We start from the raw sequence: 27,768 nt of genomic DNA, 5'->3' as shown, positions 1-27,768 counted from the left end.
TCCAAATTATAAACTAAGAAAGTAAGGTAGGCATGAAAAATAAAAAGCAAGTCACTGTAACACTGGGCATTCCTGTGTTCCTCCTGACAGCAAGCAGTTGCCTCTTTTCTTGTTCACATGGAATGTAGGATTAGGAATATATATCCAAAGACAAAGAGGGAAAGAACTAAGAACAAATAAAACAGGAAAAGTGCCAGGGTGTGAATTTAAGAAGGTTGAAGGTTCAATTGCCTAAGAAGAAAAAACTGAGCTTCAGTTTTGCAGGTTATGATGTTTCTTTTGAATGTATGTAATCAATGTATTAAATCTATTTAATTAAATAGAGACGCAAAAGTCATCCAGACTCGAAACGTTAGGTCTATTCTCTCTCCATAGATGCTGTCAGACCTGCTGTGATTTTCAAGCATTTTTTTGTTTTTGCTTCAGATGCCTGGATCCACAGTAATTTGCTTTTATCTAAGGGCATCTGAGATATTAGTGAATGGCGGGGCTATCAGTGCAGTGTATTTCCTTAACCAATGAGATTTAAGAGTCAAGGAATAAACTGAGGAGGGTTTGAGAAGGAGGATGAATTAGAATGGTGATTTCAATGTCAAATCAGAAATAAACATAAATTCAAATTGGATTCAACGGATTCAAATAGAGGAAAACAACAGGCAGAAAAGTAAGGAAAACATTAAATTTCCTATGTTTAAAATTAAAACAATTCACTGCCTGAAATAATGAGACTCAACAGTTAAAATTGTTCACTCTCTGGACGAGATGTTTATTTATAGTTATTAACATTTCACTAAAAGGATATTTAAGCCATGATTTTCCACTCCCGATTGTGGTGAGCGTCTTGGCAGGCACGAGAGCTAAATATTGTGAGAAGGCCCAAAACCAAGCAATTCAAGATGGTGCAGAAGCGAGGCGACTTCTTGCGAGCTGTCCCCAGGATACCCTCTAATTCTATCTTTTACTCTTGTTCTATGCTTTTATAATCTACACTCTCTCCTTTCCTTCTCCCTATGTACTCTAGGAATAGTATTCTTTGTCTGCACAGCATGCAAGACACAATACTTTTCACTGTATACCAATACATGTGACAATAATAAATCAAATCACATCAAACTAAAATTGGTTTTACAACGATGTAAAACAAGGAAGCGATTGTGCACTGCAGCTGTCAATGGCAGGCTGCATTTCCTGCCTACAAATGTCGCAAACATAATTTGCACAAATCAGCATCTCATTATGGGACTTTGATGGGAGGTAGTATAGAATTCTTAGTATGAGGCCCTTCATTTTAGCTTTACTATAATAAATAGACTAGGTTAAGGTAATTATAAAGTGCCTTATATATAGTGAGAATTCACAATGTGCCTGGAACAAAGGATGCAAAGGTATTATAAACTGCAAAGGTATTATAAACTGTACTACCATAAATTAACCAAGTATTGTATTATAAGTTTAAATTGTATTTTCAATACATATGTATTGTGCGCCTTGGCCAACTTCGTTCTAAATGCAGCATGATGGGAAACAGTGGTAGACAGACTGAATAATTTTTTTTAAATGGAGCACAGAAAGGCAGCTTCCCTTATCTGTTTTTGGATACACAAAAACAAGTTTAAATCATAGGCCTGCTACTTAAGGGAGTAAATTCGTTCATGGGTAGCGAGGCTAGAGCAGTCTCTCAAGCTGATAAAGGAGGCCCAGGTTCCAGTGAAAGAGTGACTCCTTTCACCAATTAAAAATCACAGATGTTGGTTATGGCCTTGATTACTGGTAATGACGTGGGTTAGGTTTCCTTGGTAAAGGGGAAGGGCTAATAATCTTCTATTTCTGTTGACAGGTGGAATGTTATTGGCTGAGGTAATAATGTGTGATGTTGTGATTGGGCCCTCCAGTCTGATTGGCGAGACTGGGTAGGATATGTTCAGAATAATATAATAATTTTACCTTGCAATATTAGGTCAGAGAGGACAGTCTACCCTCATTGACTGTACCTCTCTCCTGATGCATGCATTAGCAAATAAATTCCTTTTCGCTCTTTAACTATGCACTGTCTTTCGCAGTCTATGTATTGGTTTAGTGAGGTTCAACAAGTACAGAGCACCCCAGGGGATACCTGAGAAAATTTCTCTTAAAGACTTCCTCGCCAGAATCATCCCTCCACATTGGATTAAGAGCCCACATCAGCGTGCAATTAGAACAATGTGCTTCATAACAGGATTTGAACGAAATGTAGCTGAGAGTAGCTCTCATTCTTCTAAATTCCAATGAGTACAGTCCCAACCTACTCAATCTCTCCTCATTAGAAAATCTCTCAATTTCTGAGATCAAACTAGCAAACCTTCACTGGACTGCCTCCAATGCCAGTATATCTTTCCTTAGATGAGGGGAGCAAAACTGTTCACAGCATTCCAGGTACACTTAGGAATGACTCAGTCGGCTATGGTACACTCCCTGAAATGACACTGTCATCCAGCAGTAGGATCCTGAGTTGCATTTATTCTAACTCTAATATGGAGGCACAACACCAGAGCATGACAAGGTCAGACACTTGACCGCCTGATATTGAGATGCCTCCTCTTAACCAAAGTGCTCTCATTGCTAGTTGTGACCATTGCGAAGTCCAAGATGGTCAGACAACACGAAGCCCTCAAGGGAATATGTCATTGCTAATGAGTACTGTTCTGCTTCATCATATACTCACTTCTATTCCATCGCTCCCTCCACATTGCCTGAAGCAACAGAGCATGCTTAAAGGCTGTTCTGACCTCCAGAAATCACCATTTGAAAGTCGCATCAATAATCTCTTGGAATGTCAAGGCGATGGGATGCACAGCACTGTCTACCAACTTTGTGAGAAGACCTTTCTCCCTGCAATAGTCATAGCTACAGGGTGAGAGATGCTTAATGTAGGATGTCTTAGTGCCTTCAAACGAATGTGCCATTGCTTTATCACCATGAGGTGACAAGGTGCTTCCACATTTTACTGAGCTCAGCACAGTGACATTGGGATCATCAAAAATCTGTTTGGCTGAAGGCAGCACCCATAAGCTCTAAGTATAGGCTCATACCATCAAAGCCCTCCCGAGAGGCAGGGGTAAGTGGTGTTGGACGGTATAAGAGCCCTCCACATACGTGAGCACATCTCTCTTTAAACACCTTCAACTTTCAAGAATGCATATGAGATAGGGACACATCTCTGCCTCAATCATACAGAGCCAAGAATGAACATGATGGGGTCTTACAAAATATGGGAAAGTTCCACAAGCACACTTTACATGAAGGTGCAGGCATTACTGATATGGAGAATTATGTTGAAATGGGACACTCACTATGGTGAGATGATAGCATGCTAATCCATTCCTATTCAAGCCAGTAGTAAGGGACAAATAACCAGAGGTTTAGTCACTTGTCTCACTATTTTCTCTGTCACCCGCAATCCCAGTTAAAATTGCACAATGGTTACAAACATAGTTGCACACTGATTTTAATGCACCACAGATTCAACTTCTCCAATTAAAAAGCATTTGTGGCAGACAACCAAACATCTCTTGGCACAACTTCGAGGGCCGAAGGGCCTGTACTGTGCTGTACTGTTCTATGTTCTATCTTTAACTCACTGTTACAGTAACCTCACATGACTGTTGAAATGTCAATAATTGTGCAAGCAGCATCAAAGCTCCTACCAAGGAACTGAGCCAAATAATTTCTAGGTAAGGTAGAGCAGCTGTTATCACTGAATTAGCAAGCAGCCACTCTCCCAAATTATCAAACTGAATTCTATAAATCTGATAGTTTGTGGCCTTCCATCTGAAAACAAGGACTATGAAATTTTTTTGAAATTTGTTCATGAAATGTGGGCATTGCTGGTTCGTCCAGCATTTATTGCCCTTCTCTAATTGCCCATGCTTACTAATGTACTTCAGCGAAGGTTACTTATCAGTTCTACTACAGTTGATGCCGAATGCCCTTTGAGGTATTCCAGAAAGCCATTTAGATCCAAAACAAATTAGTATTCAGGGCAGCTTGGGATGGGCTCTTGTGACTGTTGTTTACATCTCCAAGAACATAAAAGTAATGTTACCTTATTTAAACTCACCAATTTACCACAGGTGGACTCGAGATCTAGCTGCTCAACAAGCATTTGTTGTTCATCCCTAATTGCCCTTGAATTTCAAAGGTCAGTTCAGGGTCAACCACAATTATTGAAGATATGGAGACACACAATGCCAGAAGACAAGATAATGAAAAATAGGAGCAAGAGTAGACCACACATTCCATCAAGCCTGTTCTGCCTGCCAGTCAGCACAATCGTGGCTGATCTTGAGTTTCAACTCCACTTTTCTAGCTGTTACCCAGATCCCTTGATTCCCTGAGAGAAGCAAACTCTGATGATCCTAACCTTAAATTTAGTCAACAATGGAGCATCCACATCTCTCGGCAGTATAGAATTCCAAAAATTCACAACCCATAGAGTGAAGTAATTTCTCCTCACCTCAGTCTTAAATTAACAGGTCCTTATCCTGAGAATGTGCCCCCATGTTTTAGATTCCCTGTTGTTTCAGTGAAACAATCTCTCACCCCATCAAGCCCCTTCAGAATTTTGCATGTCTCAATCAGATAGCTACATCTCATTCTTTTAAACTCCAGAGAATAAAGGCCCAATTTACTCAGCCTCTCATCATAGGATCAGTGATCAATTTAGCGAACTTTCACTGTACTGCCTTCAATATTTTTTCTTAAATGTGACGACCAAAATTGCACACAATGCTCCAGATGTAATCTCACTAAACGCCTGCAGAATTATAGAATTCTCCAATCTCCTTGCAATAAAGGCCAAGATGTCACTTGATTTCCTAATTTGATTGCTGTACTTGCATGCTGACTTTCTACATTCTTTGAATTAGTACACCCAAGTCTTTTTGAACATCAACACCTACAAGTGTTGGATCTTTTCAAAAATATTCTGTTTTATTCTTATGACTAAAGTGAATAATTTCACACTTCCTTACATTATATTCCAACTGCCAACGAGTTGCCTACTCACTTAACTTGTCTAGATTTCTTTGCAGCCTTTCAATGTCCTCCCCACAGCTTACCTTTCCACCTAGCTTTATATCATCAGCAAACTTAAATATATTAATCTCCATCTCTTCATCTAAGTAACTAGTTTGTAAATAGCTGAGGTCCAAAAATTGATCTTTGCTGTTTTCCTCTATTCAATGCTTACCAACTTGAAAATACTGTTTATGCCCACTCTCTGCTTTCTGTCCATTAATTGGTGTTCTATCCATAGTAATACAGTGGAACCCCGATTTTACGCGCCCCCATTTAGCGCAAAATCGGATATGACGCGATGGACCCTCTTTTTTTGCTATTTCCGGTTTAGTGATTTAGCACGACCCCGATTTAACGCGACCCCGATAACATTCACGATAACATTTTATGGACCCCAACCATCGCGTTAAAACGGGGCTACACTGTATATTACCCCCAATGCCATGAGCCCTAATTTTACCTATTAACCTTTTGTGTGACACTTCATCGAATGCAATTTGGAAATTCAGGTAGACTATGGAGGCAGATTTTGACCCCACACTCTCCGCGCGGGATCAGCAGAGTGGCAGCAAATACCATAGGAATTGAAAAGTGTGGTTCATTCTGGTGTGAACACACTTTCCGATTTTCAATGGCTCTCGCCAATGATGTAATCAGGTTCATGAACATAATGGGTGAGTATGTGACTTTAATACATTTTAATAAATGTCCACATGTTTAATTAGTCTCCTCGCCAAATATCCCCCCTCACTGAATAATCATACTTCACCGATCACATCGGTGAGATTTTGACAGGATTTTAAAAATCTAAACCTGAGAGGTCCCCCCGGGGATCACAAAGGGCACTATAGCTTCCGGGGGGTTGGCAATGCCCCTGGCACACTTGCGCAGGGGCATTGCCAGGGATGGACCCTAGTGGGATCCCTATGCGGTTGGGTTCTTTTATTTATCTATGGCGGGGCGGGAGAACTTTTTATTCTGATCAGGGCATTATTTAAAAATGTCGCCCTGATTTCAGTGGAGTTGGTCTTGCTGGCTCTATGAAGCCCCACCTCACCAAAATGATGGCGCAAACCACACCCACTCCGTTTTTTGGACTAAGGCTCAAAATCTGGAGAGAAAACTGGTCTGTGGAGATGGTGAGCTTCATGCCAGTTTTCTGTTGAAGCCTGACACTTAGAGAAATTTTGGTAAGAGATTCCCCCCAACCCGCCCCCGACATCTACTGGTTCCCTTTCTCTACCCTACTAGTTACATTTTCAAAGAATTCTCAGTAGCAACAAAAGGGAAGGGAAGCAGGTCTACAATTAAATGAAAGCCGAAGTGCAACACGTGCTAGTGAGTATGGGAATAGGAGGATAGAACAGAGAAAAGTGTGCTTGGAAGTTATCAAACAGGGTTTCCCTTTAGTAAAACAATTTAGACTGGTTCTACTCATGCTATACTTGCCTAAATACATTGTTAAGACTTCCTTAATAACAGAACCTAGCAGTTTCCCAATGACTGAAATGTCAAGCCAACTGGCTTGTAGTTCACGGTTTTATTTTTTCCTCTCTTAAAAAGCGGTGTTACATTTGCCAAGTTTCAATCTGATGGGACTGTTCCCGAATCTGAGGAATTTTGGAAAACCATAACTTGTGAATCTACTATCTCTGCAGCCATCTCTTTTCAAACCCTATGGTGCAGGCTATCAGGTCTCAGGGATTTGTCAGATTTTAGATGCTTTTTTGTCTGCTGATATTAATTTCCTTAATTTTCTCACTCTTTTTAGCATCTAGGCTAGTCAATTTCTGATATGAAACTTGTGCCTTCTACTGTGAAGACAGACACCATTGTCAGGAATTGACAACCCCGCTTGGGCGAGGCTCGTAAAATCCTGCCCGAGGCCAACGGAGAATTCCGTTCTGCGAGCCTTGCCCGCCCCGATTCCAGGCGGGCATGACGGTAAAATTCCGGCCTATTTGTTCAACGCCTCTGTTAGTTCCTCATTCCCCATGACAATTTTTTCCTGCCTGTCATTCCAAGGGCGCAAAGTTTATCATAGCTACCCTTTTCCTTTTTATACCTTCTTCTTAGGCAGTCCATTGGAACTGAGGATGACTTTCTTGCACCCCAGTCTTGTGGGTCTTGAGGTGACAAAAGTGTCCAATGCTGGGTCTGCAAATTTCCACTCCATCTGACGAAGGAGCAGCGCTCCGAAAGCTAATGGTATTTGCTACAAAATAAACCTGTTGGACTTTAACCTGGTGTTGTTAAAACTGTTACTCTGCAAACTCTGCCAGAGGTGGGGCAGGTAATAGTTGATGAGGTGGGATGTTTGGATTTTGGTACGCTGCTCCTACTGTTTGCGACTGGCCTCCACCTGGGCCTGTCGGAGACACTCAAAATGGTTTGCACCTTTGCAGATGCTTCTTCTCTAGTTTGGGGGTCTCGAGCAAGAGATTCCCACACATAGATGGAGATGTTGCATTTTTTCAGGGAAGTTTTTTGAGGACGTCCTTGAAACATTTCTTCTGCCTGCTGGGTAATTGCTTGGTGTGATGAGGACCTTGTTTTGGGAGTCTTGTGTCAGGCATCTGAACAATGTGGCCTGCTCAACGCAGCTGATTAACCATAACCTGTCTCCTCGATACTGGGGATATTGTCCTAAAAGAGAACACTAGCATCGGAGTGCCTATTCTGCCAATGAATTTGCAAGAAGCAACACCAAACGTTGAGGGAAAGGATGCAGGTCTACTGATAAATGAAAGATGAGGTGCGACACGTGCTAGTGAATATGGGAATAGAAGGATAGAGCAGAAAAATGCGTGAATGAAAAGAAGGTGCAGGAGAGACAGCTTTAGTTTCCTGAATGACTGGGTCCATTCCTGGGAAGTTGGGACCTATACAAGTTAGATGGATTGCGCCTGAACTGGAACAAGACCAGCACCCTTGCGGGTAGGTTTGCTAGTGCTGTTGGGGTGGGGGAATGGGGGGTGGTTAAACTAATTTGGCAGGAGATGGGATACTGAGTAGATGCACTGTAGAGGGTGATGCACAGCCAAATATAAAAGAACAACCAATTCAGTCTGGAAGGCAGAGTAAAGGTAGACATGTTAAGGCACAAGGGAACGTGGCAAGGCTGGATGACATTTATTTTAATGCAGTCAGACGCATTGAAGGTAACACACAGGAGAGGTGCCAGAGGATTGGAGTACAGCTATCATGGTACCATTATTCAAGAAGGGAAGTTGGGATAAACAATGTAATTACAGGGCAGTGAGTCTAACACTACTAGTAGGAAAATTATTGAAAAAAATTCTAAGGGACAGATTTATTCTCCACTTGGAGAGGCAAGGGATAATCAAAGATAGTCAGCATGGTTTTGTCAGGGGCAAATCATGTCTATCAAACTTGATTGAATTTTTCAAGCAAATGACTAAGTGTGTAAATGAGAGCTTTGTCGTTGATGTAAGGCTTTTGACAAGGCCCCATATGGGAGACTGGTCAAGAGGATCTCACGGGATCCATGGCAATTTGGCAAATTGGATCCAAAATTGGTTTAGTGGAAGGAGACAGAGGGTAATGGCTGAAGGTTGTTTTTATCACTGGAAGCCTGTGCCCAGCGGGGTACCACAGGGATCAGTGATCAGTCCCTTATTGTTTGTGGTGTATATTAATGATCTAGACATAAAAGTAGGAGGTATGGTCAGTAAATTTGCAGTAAATTAGTGGTAGGTAAATAACAAGAAGGAAAGCCTTAGATTACAGGACGATATAGACAGGCTGATCAGATGGGCAGAGCAGTGGCAAATGGAATTCAATCCTGAAAAGTGTGAGGTGATGAATCTTGGAAGGACTAACAAGGTAAGGAAGTACAAAATGAATGGTAGGATGCTAGGAAGTAGAGAGGACCAAAGGGACCTTGGAGCACATGTCCAAAGATCCCTGAAGGCAGCAGGACAGGTAGAAAAAGTGGTTACGATGACATGTAGGATAGGCATAGTATATAAGAGGGAGGTTATGATGGAGCTGTAAAAAACACTCATTAGGTCACAACTAGAGTACAGTGTGTAGTTCTGGTCACCACACTATAAGAAGGATGTTATTGTACTAGAAAGGGTACAGAGGAGATTCACCAGGATGTTGCCTGGGCTGGAGCATTACAGCTTTGGGGGCGGCACAGCGGCTAGCACTGCTGCCTCATAGCTCCAGGGACTTGGGTTCAATTCCCAGCTTGGGTCACTGTCTGTGTGGGGTTTGCACATTCTCCCATGTCTGTGTGGGTTTCCTCCAGGTGCTCCGGTTTCCTCCCACAGTCCAAAGATGTGAGGTTGACTGGCCATGCTAAATTGCCCCTTAGTGTCCTGGGATGCATAGGTTAGAGGGATTAGTGGGGTAAATATGTGGGGTTAAGGGGATAGGGCCTGGGTGGGATTGTAATCGGTGCAGGCTGGGTGGGCCAAATGGCCTCCTTCTGCACTGTAGGGATTCTATGAAGAGAGGCTGGTTAGGCTGGGGTTGTTTACCTTAGAGCAGAGAAAGCTGAGGGGGGGACCTGATCCATATGCACAAAATTATAAGAGACATAGATAGGGTAGAAGGAAGGAACATTTCCTCTTAGTAAAACGGCCAATAACTAGGGAGTATAGATTTGAAGTAAGGTCCAAGGGATTTAGAGGGGATTTATGGAAAAACCTTTTCACCCAGTGGATGGTGGAAATCTGGAACTCATTGATTGAAAGGGTGGTAGAGGTGGGAACCCTCAAAACATTTACGATGCATTTAGGTGAACACTTGAAATGCCATAGCATACTAGGCTATGGACTGAGTGTTGGAAAATGGGATTAAAATACATAGGTGTTTGATGGCTAGCACAGACACAATGGGCCAAAGGGGATCGTTTTGAGCTGTAAAACTCTGTGGGTGGAATCTTCCCAAAAAAAAAGTTTGACACTGCAATCTTCCCACACACTGTCATTTGTTTTGGTGGTTTGGAGTTTCATACTGGGAACGAGGGGGGTGGGGAGGGACAGAGCCTACGCTCAATGGATAAGCCAGCTGCAGGCTGCTCAGGGGGCAAATTGGTACGCCGACATCGGACCCTCCCACCCTCCCAATGACTCCCCTATCATGATCCTCTCAGCAGCCCAACCCCCACTGTCGGTCATCCCCTTGCCTCCCCCCACCCCACCAATGCCGCCACGCCTCTTGCCTTCCTGCCTCTGCAGAGCTCACCCTGCAGAACTGCCTGCTTGCCTCCCGTCCCCCCCTCCCACAGAGTTCTCCACTTGCATTCCCACCCGTCATAGACTCACCTCCCACTCAGGCCCCACCCACTTGGCAGTGGCCCGGTGTGGTTATGGTGCCTGGTGGGCATGCAAGGGTTCCCAATGGGCACTGCTCAGCTATGCCAGACTACCCAGGGGCTTCAATGGCCTCCGATCCCCCCGAGATGGTCTTCGCATCTGGTCCCCATTGGTGGGAACCAATGATTCCCTTCGGCAAGACCTCTCCCGACGAGGGGGGAAACGTCCAGGGAGACAGAAATGGCCTTGCCAGGCTTGTTGATGAATTGGCTTCACGATCTTTTTGCTTTGCGCCCGGTGCAAAAGCCTTGCGTCAGTTGATTGGCATAGCGGGCCAGAAAGCTTGTGCCCTGTGATTCTATCTCCCACATCTGTAGGTGGCACGGTGACATAGTGGTTAGTACTGCTGCCTCACAGCACCAGGGATCCGTGTTCAATTCCAGCCTTGGTGGCTGTCTGTGTGGAGTTTGCAAGTTCTCCCTGTGTCTGCACGGGTTTCCTCCGGGTGCTCCGGTTTCCTTCCACAGTCCAAAGAAGTGCAGGTTAGGTTGATTGGCCTTGCTAAATTGGCTTTTAGTATCAGGGAGATTTTCAGGGTAAACATATGGGGTTATGGGAATAGGGCCTGGGTGGGATTGTTGTCAGTGCAGGCTCAATGGGCTGAATAGTCTCCTTCTGCACTGTATGGATTCTAGGATTCTATGATCTGGAAGGAGGATATGCAAGGGGGTCTTTAAGGCGCCATAATTGTGATCATCTGCACAAAATGACCCAAGAACGTCAACAGTAACCATAGAAGGGTGTCAACGCAGTCCAGCAGAGGAAGCTTCATTACGAGAATCCTCCTGAATCACCATCTTCCCATGCTGAAGGGCTCCAATCAGAATCACACTACAGAGGCACAGTGGTCATGATCTTCACAGCTAGGCAAGTCCAAAAAAAATGCAGAAAGCAGGGGGGGGGGGGGGGCGGTGGAATGGTTTCTACGAGGAGTAGTAACCCAGTCTTTGTCCTTTCAGAAATTGACAGGCTTGTGAAAAAAATTCAGCGCTAACTTTAATGTTTAGTTGTCACACACTTTATTACGAGTCATTGCATTGTGGAGTGATTGGGGAGAAATTTTTAAAATGTAATTCAAACAATATAATAACTTGTTAGTCACATTCTCTATTCAAGGTCTTCTTTGGCCTCGTGGATTCAACTAGCATTACTCATCTGCCTTTGACAGTAATAGTTTTAATTTCTAATATAATTTGTTTCCCTTTGTATCCTTTCCCTTGTTGAAAAGGGCAGTCATGTGTTTCCCAAACATTGGTTTATATGATCCAATGTCAAAAAATAACCGCAGGGCAAATTCTTTAAGGCGAAACAAAAGTAGGATTTCTAAACACATTCAAAACCCCAAAAGGATGGATTGTGCCATAGATTTATACTCACAAGCATACAATGTAGAAAGTCAGAGAAATAAAGTGAAAGAAGTCACAAATTGCAAGTTACTTAAAAAAAAATCAAAAATGTTATTCGTTTTAATTCACATGACTAGAGTTCAGTAAGTCAATGTCCAATGGAAGTTTTTTCAGGTTTTATCTGGCTATTTTGCTTTATCTGCCAAAATACCTGGTCTTTGTCCTCGGAATTTGCTTGATGTATTTCAAGACTCTCTGGTGCCCCTTTTCCATAAACTCCCTGGTGGGTTGTGAGAACCTACAAGTTCACCTCCGATATCTCCCTTGGAGGTGAGGTAACCAGGCTAACATTTTTATAAAACGGTTGTAAACCTTGATGGCGTGACTTCAAGCCGACAAGGTTGCAATATTCAATGTGGGTGGAAGTGACAGTGGAACCAGTTACTAATGAGATGTTAATGTATTGAAATCAGGTTCCTGACTTTCCTGAGCGGAAACTTCATTATGTCCCTGCAAGGGGCAGGAAAAATTGGCGTGAATCTCATTTTATGAGTTTCGCAAGATATTGCACCCACATCACCCTTTTCATGCCTAATGTGGGCACAAAATCACCCCCTTTATTTTAAAAGAATCCAAAAGAGAAATGGCCTTTTGTCAAGCTACTGTGTCTTTAAACAATGCAAATAGTACTGTATATATAACTAAGTCAGTCTTGTTCCAGTTTGTAAACTATAATTACATACGAGAAAAAGGTGTGATTAAATTTTAATTAGCAATGCATCAGTTTAAGAAGAATTAATGTCTGTGATATGAGAACTTAATTAGCATGCTAATTTTAGTGTATGGGCTTAAAATCGTTTCCATTTGACACACCTAGCAGAAAAATTGACGACTGTGGATAACGTTTAATACTACAACAGCACAATATCATATTTGAATTGTAATCACTAGCTTGTTGCATTTTGACATCAGCTTTTTTTTACATGGGAAATGGAAGTTCGTAGATTGACACTGCAGACAACAGATTTACTGTCACTGAAATAACTCCTCAGAGGCTGATAGGTACTTCCACATACAGAGTATTAACCCAGAGTGCCAATAACACTGACACTCCACATTATATACTCAGGGATGGCTCTATGATTGGCCAAACCCAGTACTGCCTTAATCAGGAAGCACATATTCTATGAGGTCCACATCATGGGCCTCGTTAAAGTCATTACATCCCACCCCTCTCGGTCTGAGGAACCTTGATGATTCATCCACCTTGAGTGCCTCTTGAGGCATTTAAGTGCCAGGTCTCGATCCTCAAGCCCGCGTCCGAGGTACGTGGAGTGTAGCGAACCAGTGTTCGTCTCTTTCGCTTAGGTTCACTCCCTCCATTAGGCGGCAAGGGAGTTAATGCACCTAAATCCGCCATGTCCAGTTCAGACTCTAACTGGTGGCGGAGAGCAGGGGCCAGCAGGCCCAGAGATTTTTCCGAGGCTCCCGACATGCTGGGCATCGTTGATTCCTGGACAAGTGAGAATTTAAGGTTCTCCAATGGTCCAGGTGTTTTCTCAGAATGGCATCCCCTACGTGGATTTCATAAGATACCGGTCCTGGCTTCAAGGCAACTATGCCTTGTAACTACGTGAGGCCATTCCCATGATACTTTAATAAAGCTTTATCCCCCCTGCCTTTAGGTCTCACAGCTGGTATTGTTACCTCAGCACTGGGCTTCCATAGAACCATAGAAAATTACAGCTCAGAAACAGGCCTTTTGGCCCTTCTTGTCTGTGCCGAACCATTTTATGCCTAGTCCCACTGACCTGCACTTGGACCATATCCCTCCACACGCCTCTCATCCATGAACCCGTCCAAGTTTTTCTTAAATGTTAAAAGTGACCCCGCATTTACCACTTTATCCGGCAGCTCATTCCACACTCCCACCACTCTCTGCGTGAAGAAGCCCCCCCTAATATTCCCTTTAAACTTTTCTCCTTTCACCCTTAACCCATGCCCTCTGGTTTTTTTCTCCCCTAGCCTCAGCGGAAAAAGCCTGCTTGCATTCACTCTATCTATACCCATCAAAATCTTATACACCTCTATCAAATCTCCCCTCAATCTTCTACGCTCCAGGGAATAAAGTCCCAACCTATTCAATCTCTCTCTGTAACTCAGCTTCTCAAGTCCCGGCAACATCCTTGTGAACCTTCTCTGCACTCTTTCAACCTTATTTACATCCTTCCTGTAACTAGGTGACCAAAACTGTACACAATACTCCAAATTCGGCCTCACCAATGCCTTATATAACCTTACCATAAAGCTCCAACTTTTATACTCGATACTCCGATTTATAAAGGCCAATGTACCAAAGGCACTCTTTACGACCCTATCCACCTGTGACGTCACTTTTAGGGAATTCTGTACCTGTATTCCCAGATCCCTCTGTTCAACTGCACTCTTCAGAGTCCTACCATTTACCCTGTACGTTCTTCTTTGGTTTGTCCCTCCAAAGTGCAATATCTCACACTTGTCCGCGTTAAACTCCATTTGCCATTTTTCAGCCCAATTTTCTAGTTGGTCCAAATCCCTCTGTGAAACCTTCCTCACTGTCCACTACACCTCCAATCTTTGTATCATCAGCAAACTTGCTGATCCAATTTACCACATTATCATCCAGATCATTGATATAGATGACAAACAACAATGGACCCAACACCGATCCCTGCGGCACACCACTAGTCACAGGCCTCCACTCAGAGAAGCAATCCTCCACAACCACTCTCTGGCTTCTTCCATTGAGCCAGTGTCTTATCCAATTTACTACCTCCCCATGTATACCTAGCGACTGAACCTTCCTAACTAACCTCCCATGAGGGACCTTGTCAAAGGCCTTGCTGAAATCCAGGTAGACACCATCCACCGCCTTCCCTTCATCCACTTTCCTGGTAACCTCCTCGAAAAACTCGAATAGATTGGTCAAACATGACCTACCACGCACAAAGCCATGTTGACTCTCCCTAATAAGTCCCTGTCTATCCAAATATTTGTAGATCCTATCTCTTATCACACCTTCCAATAACTTGCCCACCACCGACGTCAAACTTACTGGCCAATAATTTCCCGGATTTCTTTTGGAACCTTTTCTAAACAACGGAACAACATGAGCCACCCTCCAATCATCCGGCACCTCCCCCGTGAATACTGACATTTTAAATATGTCTGCCAGGGCCCCTGCAAGTTCAACACTAGCTTCCCTCAAGGTCCGTGGGAATATCCTGTCCGGTCCTGGGGATTTATCCACTCTGATTTGCCTCAAGACAGCGAGCACCTCCTCCCCTTTAATCTGTAAAGCTTCCATGGCCTCCCTACCAGTTTGCCCTATTTCCGTAGACTCCATGCCCGTTTCCTCAGTAAATACGGATGCAAAAAAACCATTTAGTATCTCCCCCAGCTCTTTTGGTTCCATACACAGTCTACCACTCTGGTCTTCAAGAGGACCAATTTTATCCCTCACTATCCTTTTGCTCCTAACATACCTATAGAAGCTCTTTGGATTTTCCTTCACTCTGTCTGCCAAAGCAACCTCATGTCTTCTTTTAGCCCTCCTGATTTCCCTCTTATGTAGCTTCTTGCACTTTTTATACTCCTCGAGCATCTGATTTGTTCCTTGCTGCCTGCTTCTTGATGCCTTCCCACCCTCCCCTCACCCCCCTTCCCCAGGTTTGGGAAGATCAGGCTCAACATGGTGTGGAGTCGTCTGCCCATGAGCACCTTGGCTGGCGCTAATTAAAAAGAAATCTGGAAAGTTTGGTGTCCAAAGAGGCTGCAGACTGTTTCTTCCATCCTTCTTTCAAGGTCTGGACCGCTCTTTCCGTCAGTCTGTTGGGTGATAGATGGTATGGTGCCATCCTAACGTGTCAAATTCCATTTGACTTCAAATAGGTGAATTCCCGACTAGTAAAGGACAGTCTATTATCTCGCTAAGAGGCAGTGGTATAATGAGATAAAGTCAGCATGGATTTACAAAAGAGAAATCATGCTTGACGGATTGATTGGAATTCTTTGAGGATGTAACCAGTAGAGTTAACTGAGGAGAACCAGTGGATGTGGTTTATTTAGACTTTCAGAAGACTTTTGACAAGGTCTCATATAACAGACTACTATGTAAAGTTAAAGCACATGGGATTGCAGGTAATGTCTTGAGATGACAAATAGCTGGTTAGCAGATAGGAAGCAGAGTTGGCGTAAATGGGTACTTTTCTGATTGGCAGTCAGTGACTAGTGGGGTTCCACAGGGATCTGTGCTAGATCCCCAACTGTTCACATTACATATTAATGATTTGGAAGAGGGAACTATATGTATTATCTCCAAATTTGCAGATGATACAAAGTTGGGTGGGAGGGGGAGCTGTGAGGAGGATGCAGAGATGCTTCAGGATAGGCTGTGTGTGTGGGCATCTGCATGGCAGATGCAGTATAATGTTGATAAATGAGAGGTTATCCACTTTGGTAGCAACACTAGCAAGACAGATAATTACTTGAATGGGTGTAAATTGAGAGAGGTGGACACTCAGTAAGACCTTGGTGTCCTCGTGCATCAGTTGCTGAAATTAAGTGCGCAGGTACAGCAGGCAGTAAAGAAGGCAAATGGTTTGCTGGCCTTCATAGTGAGAGGATTTGAGTATAGGGACAGGGATGTTTTCCTGCAATTGTATAGGGCGTTGGTGAGGCCACACCTGGAGTATTGTGTGCCGTTCTGGTGTCCTTACCTGAGGAAGGATGTCCTTGCTATAGAGAGAGTACAGCAAAGACCTGGGATGGCAGGTCTATCATATGAGGAGAGACTAAGTCGGTTAGGATTATATTCACTAGAGTTTGAGAGATCTCATAGAAACTTATAAAATTCTAACACGGTTAGACAGGGTAGATTCAGAAAGAATGTTCCCAATTGTGAGGGAGTCCAGAACAAGGTCTTAGCTTGAGAATAAGGAGTAAACATTTTAGAACTGAGGTGAGGAGAAATTTCTTCACCCAGAGAGTGGTGAGTATGTGGAATTCACTATCACAGAAAGTAGTTGAGGCCAAAATGTTGTCTGATTTCAAGAAGAAATTTGATACAGATGTTGGGGTTAAAGAGATTAAGAGATATGGGGGGGAGGAATCAGGATACTGAATTCGATGATCAGCCATGATTAAAGACAGTACCAGACCAAGCCAGAGTCCCAGGCTAGCCACACAGACCCTGCTGACTATGGCAAGGTCTGCAAGACATAAAAGGCTACAAATGAAGGCATGTAAAATCGCCGGCTCCAACACATCCCTCCCTGATGAGCTCAATGCATTCTATGCCCGTTTTGAGCAAGAGGTCAGTGAGAGCACGCCCTCCACCCTGGAAACCTCGGATGAACCTGTATCTGAGGTCACCATTGCAGATGTCAGAGCAGCCTTCTCGAAGGTCAACCTGCAGAAAGCGACTGGCCGGGATGGGGTACCTGGACGAGCACTCAGATCCTGCGCAGACCAGCTGGCAGGGGTATTCACAGTCATCTTCAACCTCTCTTTACAACAATCTGGGGTCCCTATCAGCTTCAAGAAGACGACCATCATCCCGGTACCAAAGAAAAGCCAAGGAGCATGCCTTAATGACTGTCGTCTGGTGGTTCTGACGTCCATCATTATGCAATGCTTTGAAAGGTTAGTCATGGCACGAATCAATTCCAGCCTCCTGGAATGCCTGGATCCACCACAGTTCGCCTACCACTGCAACAGGTCCACAGCAGATGTCACCTCTCTCGCCCTGCACTCAACCCTGGAACACCTAGATATCAAAGACACCTATGTCACACTCCTATTTATTGACTACAGCTCGGCCTTCAACACCATTATTCCCATGAAACTCATCTCCAAACTCCATGGCCTGGGCCGCGGCTTCTCCCTCTGCGATTGGATCCTGAACTTCCTAACCCACAGATCACAATCAGTAAGGATAAGCAACAACACCTCCTGCACCATCATCCTCAACACCTGTGCCCTACAAGGCTACGTCCTCAGCCCCCTACTATACTCCTTATACAAGTATGACTGTGTGGCCAAGTTCCCTTCCAACTCGATTTTCAAGTTTGCTGATGACACCACTGTCGTGGGTCGGATCTCAAACAATGATGAGACAGAGTACAGGAATGAGATAGAGAATCTGGTGAACTGGTGCGATGACAATAATCTCTCCCTCAAGTGTCAACAAAATGAAGGAGATTGTCATCGACTTCAGAAAGCGTAGTGGAGAACATACCCCTGACTACATCAATGGGGACAAAGTAGAAATGGTCAAGAGCTTCATGTTTTTAGGTGTCCAGATCACCAACAACCTGTCCTGATCGCCCCATGACGATACTATAGTTATGAAAACCCACCAATGCCTCTACTTTCTCAGAAGACTAAGGAAATTTGGCATGTCAGCTACGACTCTCACCAACTTTTACAGATGCACCATAGAAAGCATTCTTTCTGGTTGTATCACAGCTTGACGAATGGCTTCGGGTAGTGTGGATAGAATATTGGGGAATAGTCAATGATGGACCCGAACAAATGGATGCTAGGACATTTGGACCCATGAAAGCTGCATTTGTTGCCAGCCTCAAGCCAGAATTGGTGAAGATGGTAAAAGTACACTTGTTGAAAGTTAGAACAACATTCGGGGTGTTGGTGAAGGGGTGTAACCAAATAGAATGGGATGTAGGAGCCAAAGTCTGCACCCTGCAAGCAGGAAGGAAATCCAAGGATTCGGATTGACCCCGCAAAGGGAGGTTACCGGGAAAATGCCACTACTGCAGAAAGGAAGGTCACTGGGCAAAAACATGCCACACCAAGCTGTGGGCTAAAGGACATCACGGACACCATCAGTCTCAGCATCGGTCTGAAGGTGAAGAGTGCTTGGAAAAGTTTAAGCAGCTCACTGCTGAGCGACAAGATGTGTTGCTAGCCACAGTAGAAAACTAGAAGAGCCCGCCCTCGCCTTACAGACCCCCTTCTTGCACTAGGGGAACAGAGGGGGAATGGGTTATATGTAACGATGAGGGTGGATGATTGCAATCAAGAATGTGTCCTGGACACTGGAGCAGAATTAACCTACCACTGAAATACAAAAGATATTTCTTCATGGGCGGGATGGTTAACAGGAAAAGGGGCAAGTGGAGGAAACAGAAAACCCCAGGAGACTAAATCCACTAGAATTCACCTCATGTAGTGACCACTCGAATTTGGGTGGGACCAGTACAACAGGCCTTACTCGGAATGGATGTTTCGATTCAGCTAAGTTCCTCTTTGGATTTTAAAGCGGGTAAGGTGACATGATCTATCAATCCTTTGAGAAAGGAAGAGGGGGCAAACCACCCGATATGGGTCCAAGATAAGAATGATTGCGGCCTACTCCAGATGGAGCCAGGTTCATTCACCAGAACACCACCACCCTGTACCAGCTCAACATCTATCGCCGGCATCCTACCAGTTATTCAACAACTAGAGAAATAAGGCATACTAATCAAGACACATAGCTCGTCAAACAGCCCCGTGTGGCCAGTAAAGAAAGCAAACGGAACTTGGCGTTTGACTGTCGACTACAGAAAGGCCAATCGATGTATTGATCAAAAGGCTCCTCTAGTCGCAGACCCCTCCACCATCTTTAACACTTTAACCCCGGAACAAAAGTACTTTCAGTCATCGACATGGCTAACAGATTTTGGTCGGTGCCACTGGCACCTGAGGTCTAACCATGGTTTGCCTTTACTGTCCAGCAGCAACAGTATACCTGGAACTGGCTAGCTACGGTATTTCACATGGCCTTGCAAAGCCACTTGCAGGAAGTACCCACCACATTGGCCTTCACAGTTATCCAATACGTGGACGATATACTGTTAGCCTCCGAAAGAGGAAGAACAACACACGCAGTACTTAATAGACTGTTGGATCACCTTCACCTGAAACGACACAAAGCTAGCATCAACAAAGCACAGAAAGTCCAAAGAGAGGTTGTGTACCTGGGACAGAGGATTTCAGAGGGAAAAAGAAAACTTACTCAGGACAGAGCCACAGCCATTCAGACTGTGAAACAGCCTACCACAGTTCAAGAATTGAGATCCTTTTTGGATCTGTGCAACTTTAATATAAGTTGGATGGACTCTTACACACAGCTTACCCAGCCGCTGAATGACCTTTTGAAGAGAAAACGGGATTCAAAGGAAGCTATTACCCTCACAGATGAGCAGAGAGAGGCTTTCAGGAATCTCAAAGATGCTTTGTGCGCTGCACCAGCATTAGGAATCCCCAACAATGGTATGCCTTTCATCTTGTTTGTCCATGAAAAGGATGGATTTATGACAGCTATACTGACACAGGAACATGGGGACCAACAAAGGCTTAATGGCTACTATTCGGCGAAATTAGATATGGTAGCCCTCGGATGGGAAGTTGCCTATGGGCCATGGACGCCACCTGTCGAGCCATAATGGCCACTGCACCTGGTGTTCTGGATCAGAACCTAACTGTCAAGTGACCTCACACAGTCCACACTTTGTTGTCAATGAATAGAGTATTGAAGGTCACAGCAGCCCGATGGACCCGCTGGGCAGCGGTTCTGGAGGTCCACAATCTCCATTTCGTCCAGACTAGTCCAGTTAACCCTACAATTATGTTCCCGCTTCCCGAGCAGGGAAAGTATGAAGGTGGCCATGATTGTGTGGAACTTCTAAAGGAAACAGATGAAGCTGCTTTGGTGGCGGAGGACTCTTTACTCAACCCAGATCTCATCCTTTTTACGGATGGCTCCTCCTGGTTAGACAACAGTGTCAGAAAAGCAGTTTGGGCAGTTGCTACCATAACATGACATTGTGGCAAAAGGCTGTTTCCCCTCAGAAAGTCAGCTCAGCAGGCCGAACTGCGAACCTTGGCAGAAGCCTGCCGGATAGCGGAGGGACAAACGGCGAATTTATATGGACTCATGGTACACTTTCAGAGTCGCCCACAACTTTGGACAATTATGGCGGAAAAAGGGTTTCCTCACAGCAGCGGGAACACCTAGCCATAATGGGGTGGGGGGGGGGGGGGGGGGGGGGGGGGGTAGGAGTCTGAGACTTACTAGAAGCCATACAGTTGCCCCAGGAGGTATCCATTTTGAAGTGCAAAGCTCATATGAAGGAAAATACCGAGGAAGCAAAGAAAATGCCCTCGCCGACCAGGCAGCCAGAGAGGCTGCCTCACCATCCACCTGGTCGAATGAATCAATCCAGACGTATAAATTAGGAGCACCTAGTCTGACACAAAATCTGCAGAAGATGCAAGATGAGTGTGCACGGGAAGAAAAATGGACATGGACCGAGGCAGAAATGAAGTTATGGGAAGACAATATATGGCGGCAAAGAGACACCGCGAAGCCAGTCGTGCGTCAGACGCTGATGCCCTTTCTAGCACAACAGATCCACTCAAGGGGGCACCTAGCCTAACAACAGATGACGGCCGATTTCAGAAAAGCTGGGGCAAGGATTCAAGAAACATGCCGATAGACCCGCGGGGCGGCAGCTCTGGAGACCCACAATCTCCATTTCGTCCGGGCTAGTCCAGTTAACCCTGCAACTATGTTCTCACTTCCCAAGCATGGAAAGTATGAAGAATGCCATGAATGTGTGGAACTTCTATAAGGAAACAGACGAAGCTGCTTTGGCAACAAAGGACCCTCTACCCAACCCAGGTCTCATCCTTTTTACAGATGGCTCCTCCTGTGTTGATAACAGTATCAGAAAAGCAGGCGAGACCATTCCAGGATTTACAAGTCAACTATATATCTCTCCCTTATTGTCAAAGATACAAAGACGCTTTGCTCATTATGGACAGAATCTCCAGTTTGATAGACGTGTCCCGATGAGGCAATCCACTACCAAACATACAGCCAAGGTCTTGTGTAAGGACTACATTCCCAGATGGGGAGTCCCAAACAGTATTGACTCCGATCAGGGAACCCACTTCACACGTGCTGTCTGTAAGGAGGTCTGTAGACTGTTAAACATCACCTGGAATTTACACTGTCTTTATCATCCACAGTCATCTGGACAAGCGGAGTGAATTAACCGAATTCTGAAAGATCGACTTGCTAAATACCACCAAGAAGGGACACCATGGCCCCAGTCCAAAGATGTGTGGGTTAGGTTGATTGGCCATGCTAAAAAATTGCCCCTTAGTGTCCTGAGATGCGTAGATTAGAGGGATTAGTGGGTAAATATGGAGGGATATGGGGGTAGGGCCTGGGTGGGATTGTGGTCGGTGCAGACTCGATGGGCCGAATGGCCTCTTTCTGTGCTGTAGGGTTTCTTCTTCTTCTTCTCCTGTGCAGTTTCAGAGCAATCCCAAATAGGACCACGGTCCTGAGTCCATTTGAAGCAATAACTGGAAGACCAACGGCATTGCCTGGAACTATTAATTTGCAAAAGGTTGATTGCCACTTGATGAGTGACACTTTTTGTTAGACTATTGTAAACCTGACAAATGTTATCTGTTCTGCTTTCCAGCAGGTGTCAGGAGTCTGGATCCACCTGAAGAAAACAAGTGTCATTGGCTACACAAGCAACAGTCAAGGTCCAAGGGAAGAAGGCCTGGATACAGACACCACAAGTGAACAGAGCCCTCAGTGGTTTCACATTTATCTTTTTACTTCTTGCATGTATAACCACATTTTAACATCTTTAAACTCAGTATTATGTTGTTTTGTATGTTAAGCATTTATCTATTCCCAACCTGCCAGTCCCTTGCACCTGAGGAACCAAACAAGTAACCAAAGAGTTACAGGTGAACACCTTTGTGTACACGGTCTACATCTGTGCCAAGAGAGTTAATGTCTCCAGCTGTTGGGTATGTGTACAGGTACCTATACATTCAAAGGGCAGTATTCCATTGAGACCTGTTCCCTTTAATGAGTCTGAAACAGCGGAATGGCAAATCAGATGTAACGGGACCTTGGGTGGAGGAGCAAGGAGAAAAGATTGGGAGGGGGCAGGCTACATCCTGAACTCATTTGTGGGATGGTAACAGCCCAATTATAATACAACCTGTGAAACCCCGTCTGTAGTCTTCACTAACGCCTCAGGGATAGGGGGGTCACAAGGGTTGGTCTGTCTAGTTAGGAACCAAATCGGAGGACAAATGACGGCGTATAGCAATTTCAGTAGTATCCTTAATCTGTCCATGGTCAGCAACCCTCGTATCCAGCCAGTAGGCATCCTCAACAAAACCAGGCGACTTGAGAATGATTTGATGTTCACCAGGGAACTCAGGAACTTTACAGCCTGTAATGGTACCTACTTTATTTGTGGCTACAAGGCCGATCCCTGGCTACCCCAACCCTGGACGGGTTCTTGTTATCTGCGGTACATTCTACCCTATATTCGCCACACAACCTCCCTATCCATACCGCTTCATTAGCAAAGAGTAAGGAGGACGATTACAAAAACAGAGCGATTCTTCATTATCCTATTCCCTTGGTATGGAACTGCAAAGCTGGCAAGGGAGTCAATGTGGCATCTATCCTGGAAAAGGTGGCCAACGACACTGCTGAAGACCTCGGTGAAATAAATACTGAAATGGTAGCCATTCGTACCATAACCCTGCAAAACAGGATGACTACATCCTGGCTGAACAAGGAGGCACCTGTGCCTTAATTGGGACTGCGTGCTGAGTACCCGACAGAAAGTATCACCAATTTGACTAGGCACATTATAAAATAAGTCGAAAAACTGAAATAGCCCCCACCCTCCACCTTGTGGAGCTGGCCGACTGGTTGGCTAGGTTCAATTGGAAGCTCCAGGGTACAAGGACTGGTGTTATTTTTCGTTGTTCTTGGAATGATGTACTGCATAATCTTGTTTCTTAAATGCGTGTGTAAACGTTTAATGACAATGGAGAAGGATAAATCTGTTGTGCTGATGTCTGCCAAAGGAATGGGAAGCAAACCATTCCTGCATCTGAAGGAAGTTTCATATATTTGATTCAAAATGGTTATATCGAATTATAGGAGGGATTGTAGGAACCTCTATATGATTTGCATTAGTTAAAATTTTTCATTTTAAGGTAACTAATGATGCTATGCTTTGAAGGTAACTTAAGCTAGTTGGGCCACATTTTAAAACTCAGCTTGAAATTCTGGGTTTTGAGCTGAGAAATTGACTACATTTGAAAATACAAGGTAAGCAAAGTTTTGCATAAACAGAAGCTTTCATGGTCGCACAGTTGTGAATTGTTTTTGAAAGCTGGAGACTGCATGTACCTAGTATTTTAATAACAAAAGATCACCAAACTCTTATATTATTAGAAGTCTGTTTTTTACTTGTTGTTCAGTCGAACGCTGCAAGGGTTTTGGGTCTGGCTGCGAAGTCAGTTTCCAACTCTTCCTCTCTCTCTCAAGTAATCCTCTTTTGTTTCTGTTATGTTAAATTTAAATTATACTCAATAAATCATTTTTAAAAAATCATACCAAGTGCCCACGGTCTATTTGGAGGAATGAATGGACCCTACAGATCCCCCGGGAGCACAAAGGTCACTATAGTCCTTGGGAGAGAGGGACAGAAAAACATGGCCAGACAATGCCCTGGCAAAACCCCAGGCCCTCTCACACAGTTCGGCACTGCTAATCCCAGCAGTGCCAATGTGACAATCCCAAACTGTGCCAGGGCTGTGCCATGGGCAGGCCAAAGGGAGAGCCGCACATGTGGGGACCCATCTATTTGTGGTGGGGGCAGGGGAATGGACACTGCGAGTGATGGGGAAGCTGGCAGTGTTCAGGTGCGGGGTTGGGAAATGGGGCTGATGCTGGCCATGATCGGGGTGGGGAAGGCCACAGGTATCTGTATGGTGGAAGGTGTTGTGGGAGAGATTCATGTTTGTTTCTGTGATTAGGGCGTCCTTTAAAAAGGGAGTGGAGCTGATTCCCGGCTTGCCAGAGTGACAACGCAAACAACGCCCACTTTTTTTTCACAGTTAGAATCACAAAATCCAGAGAGAAAACTGGCCAATGAAGCTGGAGATTTCCATGCCAGTTTTCTCAGCAGAACTGACACTCTACCAAATTCTCATAAGATTCCACCCTCTGTCTCTTTCATGAGAGATTCGATGGAAACCTGTCTTCACCTTCCAAGTCTAACCTCGTAATTCGCTCTTTACGGCTTCTCTTGAGCCCTCTTCACTTTAAATCTGTGATTGGCAGCCCTTCTTCTATTTGGAATCTTTTTTCTCTGCACCTCTCTTTTTAACAGATTTGAATCCGCTTCCTGTCCCCTCTGTGAGGGTCTTCTTTTGGACCTCTCCCTGTTTCCTCTCCCCTGGGGACCTCTCCCTGTTTTCCATGGCATTCTGCTCCCAGTCAGATTTTCATATTGATATTCCTTATATACAGGGGCACTGGGCCAAAGAACATAAAATGCTGATCTGCATATTTGCAGTCTGCTCCTGGTCTGTGCATGCACTAAATCTCAGAGGTCCATCAGATGTTTCTGCCCTCCACTCTCAACACCAAGGTAAGTTGGTTTTCATAACAATCCATTAACAAATTCTAAATCCTTCCCCTTACATGGAGTATTTTTGTGATGATAGTTTTACTTATTTTTTTTCTCCTAAACATAAACAGAGCACATTTTTCTGCTGTGTCTGTAACAGCAGGATACTTCTATTTTCATTCACCATTTTTTAAATTCATTGGTGGGATGTGGGCATCGTTGGCAGAGTCAGCATTTAATGCTCATTCGTAATTGTCCTTGAGAAGGTTGTGGTATATTGGCTAGGGTTCAGTTACAAATGAAGCACCTTGAATTGGAAAAAAAAGAAAAAAATGAGTTTGTGAAAAAAAGAGAAAGTTAAAAATTTCAACTGGAATGAGAAAAAAAAGAGAAAGACAAAAAGTAAAGTAAAAGAAATGTGAAAACATGAATTAGAATTTCAAAGAGTAACAGAAAAGGGAAGCCTTGAATTGCAATGAGAGAGCAAAGCCTCTCAAACTGGACAGAGAAAGGTTTTTATTTTGTAGAGTGTAATCAGGTAAATTTAATGGTGGATCAAAGATAACTCGTGGTTTTGTTTTGGCAAGGAACATTTGCCTCGCACCTAAATTCAGTGCGAAAACTGTTACAAAGTTGCCAAGAGATTTGGACAATCATTCGTGGGACATGGGCACCGCTGGCTGGCCAGCATTTATTGCCCATCCCGAGTTGCCCTTGAGAAGGTGGCGGTGAGCTACCTTCTGAATCATTGCAGTCCATGTGCTGTGGGGTTGACCCACAATGCCGTTAGAGAGAGAATTTCAGGATTTTGACCCAGTGACTGCGAAGGAACAAAAATATATTTCCAAGTCAGGAGTGGCTTGGAGGGGAACTTGCATGTGTTGGTGTTCCCATGTATATCTGCTGCCCTTGTCCTTCCAGATGGAAGTGGTCGTGGGTTTGAAAAGTGCTGTCTAAGGATCTTTGGTGAATTGCTGCAGTGCATCTTGTAGATAGTACACACTGCTGCTACTGATCGTCGGTGGGTAGGGACTGGATGTTTGTAGATGTGGTGTCAATCAAGCAGGCTGCTTTGTCCTGGATGGTGTCAAGCTTCTTGAGTATTGGAGCTGCACCCATCCAGGCAAGTGGGGAGTATTCCATCACACTCCTGACTTGTTCCTTGTGGATAGGCTTTGGGGAGTCAGGAGGTGAGTTACTTGCCACAGTATTCCTAGCCTCTGACCTGTTCTTGTAGCCACTGTGTTAATGTGCTGAGTCTAGTTGAGTTTCTGGTCAATGGTAACCCCAAGGATGTTGACAGTAGGGGATTCAGTGATGGTAACACCATTGAATGTCAAGGGGCGGTTGTTAGAGTGTCTCTTATTGGTGATGGTCATTGTGTGGCATTTGTGTGGAGGTCTGGAGTGCATCTACTTCAATGCAAGGAGCGTAGCAGGTAAGACAGACGAACTTAGGGCCTTAATGCTTACGAGGAATTTGGATGTGGTTGCGGTGACAGAGACTTGGTTGAAAGAGGGACAGGACTGGCAGCTGAATATTCCGGGGTACAAGTGTTTTAGGCGAGACAGAGGAGGGGCCAAAAGAGGTGGGGGAGTAGCAGTATTAGTTAGAGAGCATATTACAGCGGTGCAGAGGGAGGACAGTTCAGAGGGGTCGTGTAACGAGTCACTGTGGGTGGAGCTCTGAAACAGGAAGGGCGCAGTCACTATGTTGGGGGTATACTACAGGCCCCCCAACAGCCCAAGGGAAGTGGAAGAACAGATATGTCAGGAGATAATGGATAGGTGCAGGAAAAATAGGGTTGTTGTAGTGGGAGACTTCAATTTCCCTGGTATAGACTAGAAATCGCTGAGGGCTGGGAGTCTGAATGGGGAGGAATTTGTAAAATGCGTACAGGAAGGTTCTTTGGAACAATATGTAGGTAGCCCGACTAGAGAGGGGGCTATACTGGTCCTAGTACTGGGGAATGAGCCCGGTCAGGTCTTCAAAGTTTCGGTAGGGGAACATGTGGCAAATAGTGACCATAATTCTGGTAGCTTTAGGATAGTGATGAAAAGGATGAGTGGTGTCCCAAGGGTAAGGTGTTGGATTGGGGGAAGGCTAACTTTAGTGGGATTAGGCAGAAATTGGCAGCTGTTGATTGGGAGAGGCTGTTTGAGGGTAAATCCACATCTGGCATGTGGGAGTCTTTTAAGGAACAGTTGTTAGGACTGCAGGATAGGCATGTGCCTGTAAAAAAGAAGGATAGGAAGGGTAGGATTCGAGAACCGTGGATAACCAGGGAAATTGAGGGACTGGTCAAAAAGAAAAGAGCCGTGTACGTTCGGTCCAGGCAGCTAAAAACGGAGGGAGCTCTGGAGGAATACAAAGAAAGTAGGAAAGAACTCAAACGAGGAATTCGAAGGGCAAAAAGGGGTCACAAAATGTCCTTGGCCGACAGGATTAAGGAGAATCCCAAGGCATTTTATTCATACGTTAGGAACAAAAGGGTTGTCAGGG

General features: G+C 44.5%; 1 protein-coding gene across 1 annotated transcript in view; it reads right to left on the bottom strand.

Annotated features, from left to right (window-relative positions):
* tmem132e (transmembrane protein 132E) overlaps positions 1–27,768 on the bottom strand; it is a 735,345-nt gene that overhangs the window by 498,069 nt on the left and 209,508 nt on the right. The window lies entirely within an intron of this gene.

This window comes from Mustelus asterias, chromosome 12 (genome assembly GCF_964213995.1).
Source record: "Mustelus asterias chromosome 12, sMusAst1.hap1.1, whole genome shotgun sequence".
Taxonomy (NCBI): domain Eukaryota; kingdom Metazoa; phylum Chordata; class Chondrichthyes; order Carcharhiniformes; family Triakidae; genus Mustelus; species Mustelus asterias.
This window is presented reverse-complemented; position numbering and strand designations above follow the sequence as displayed.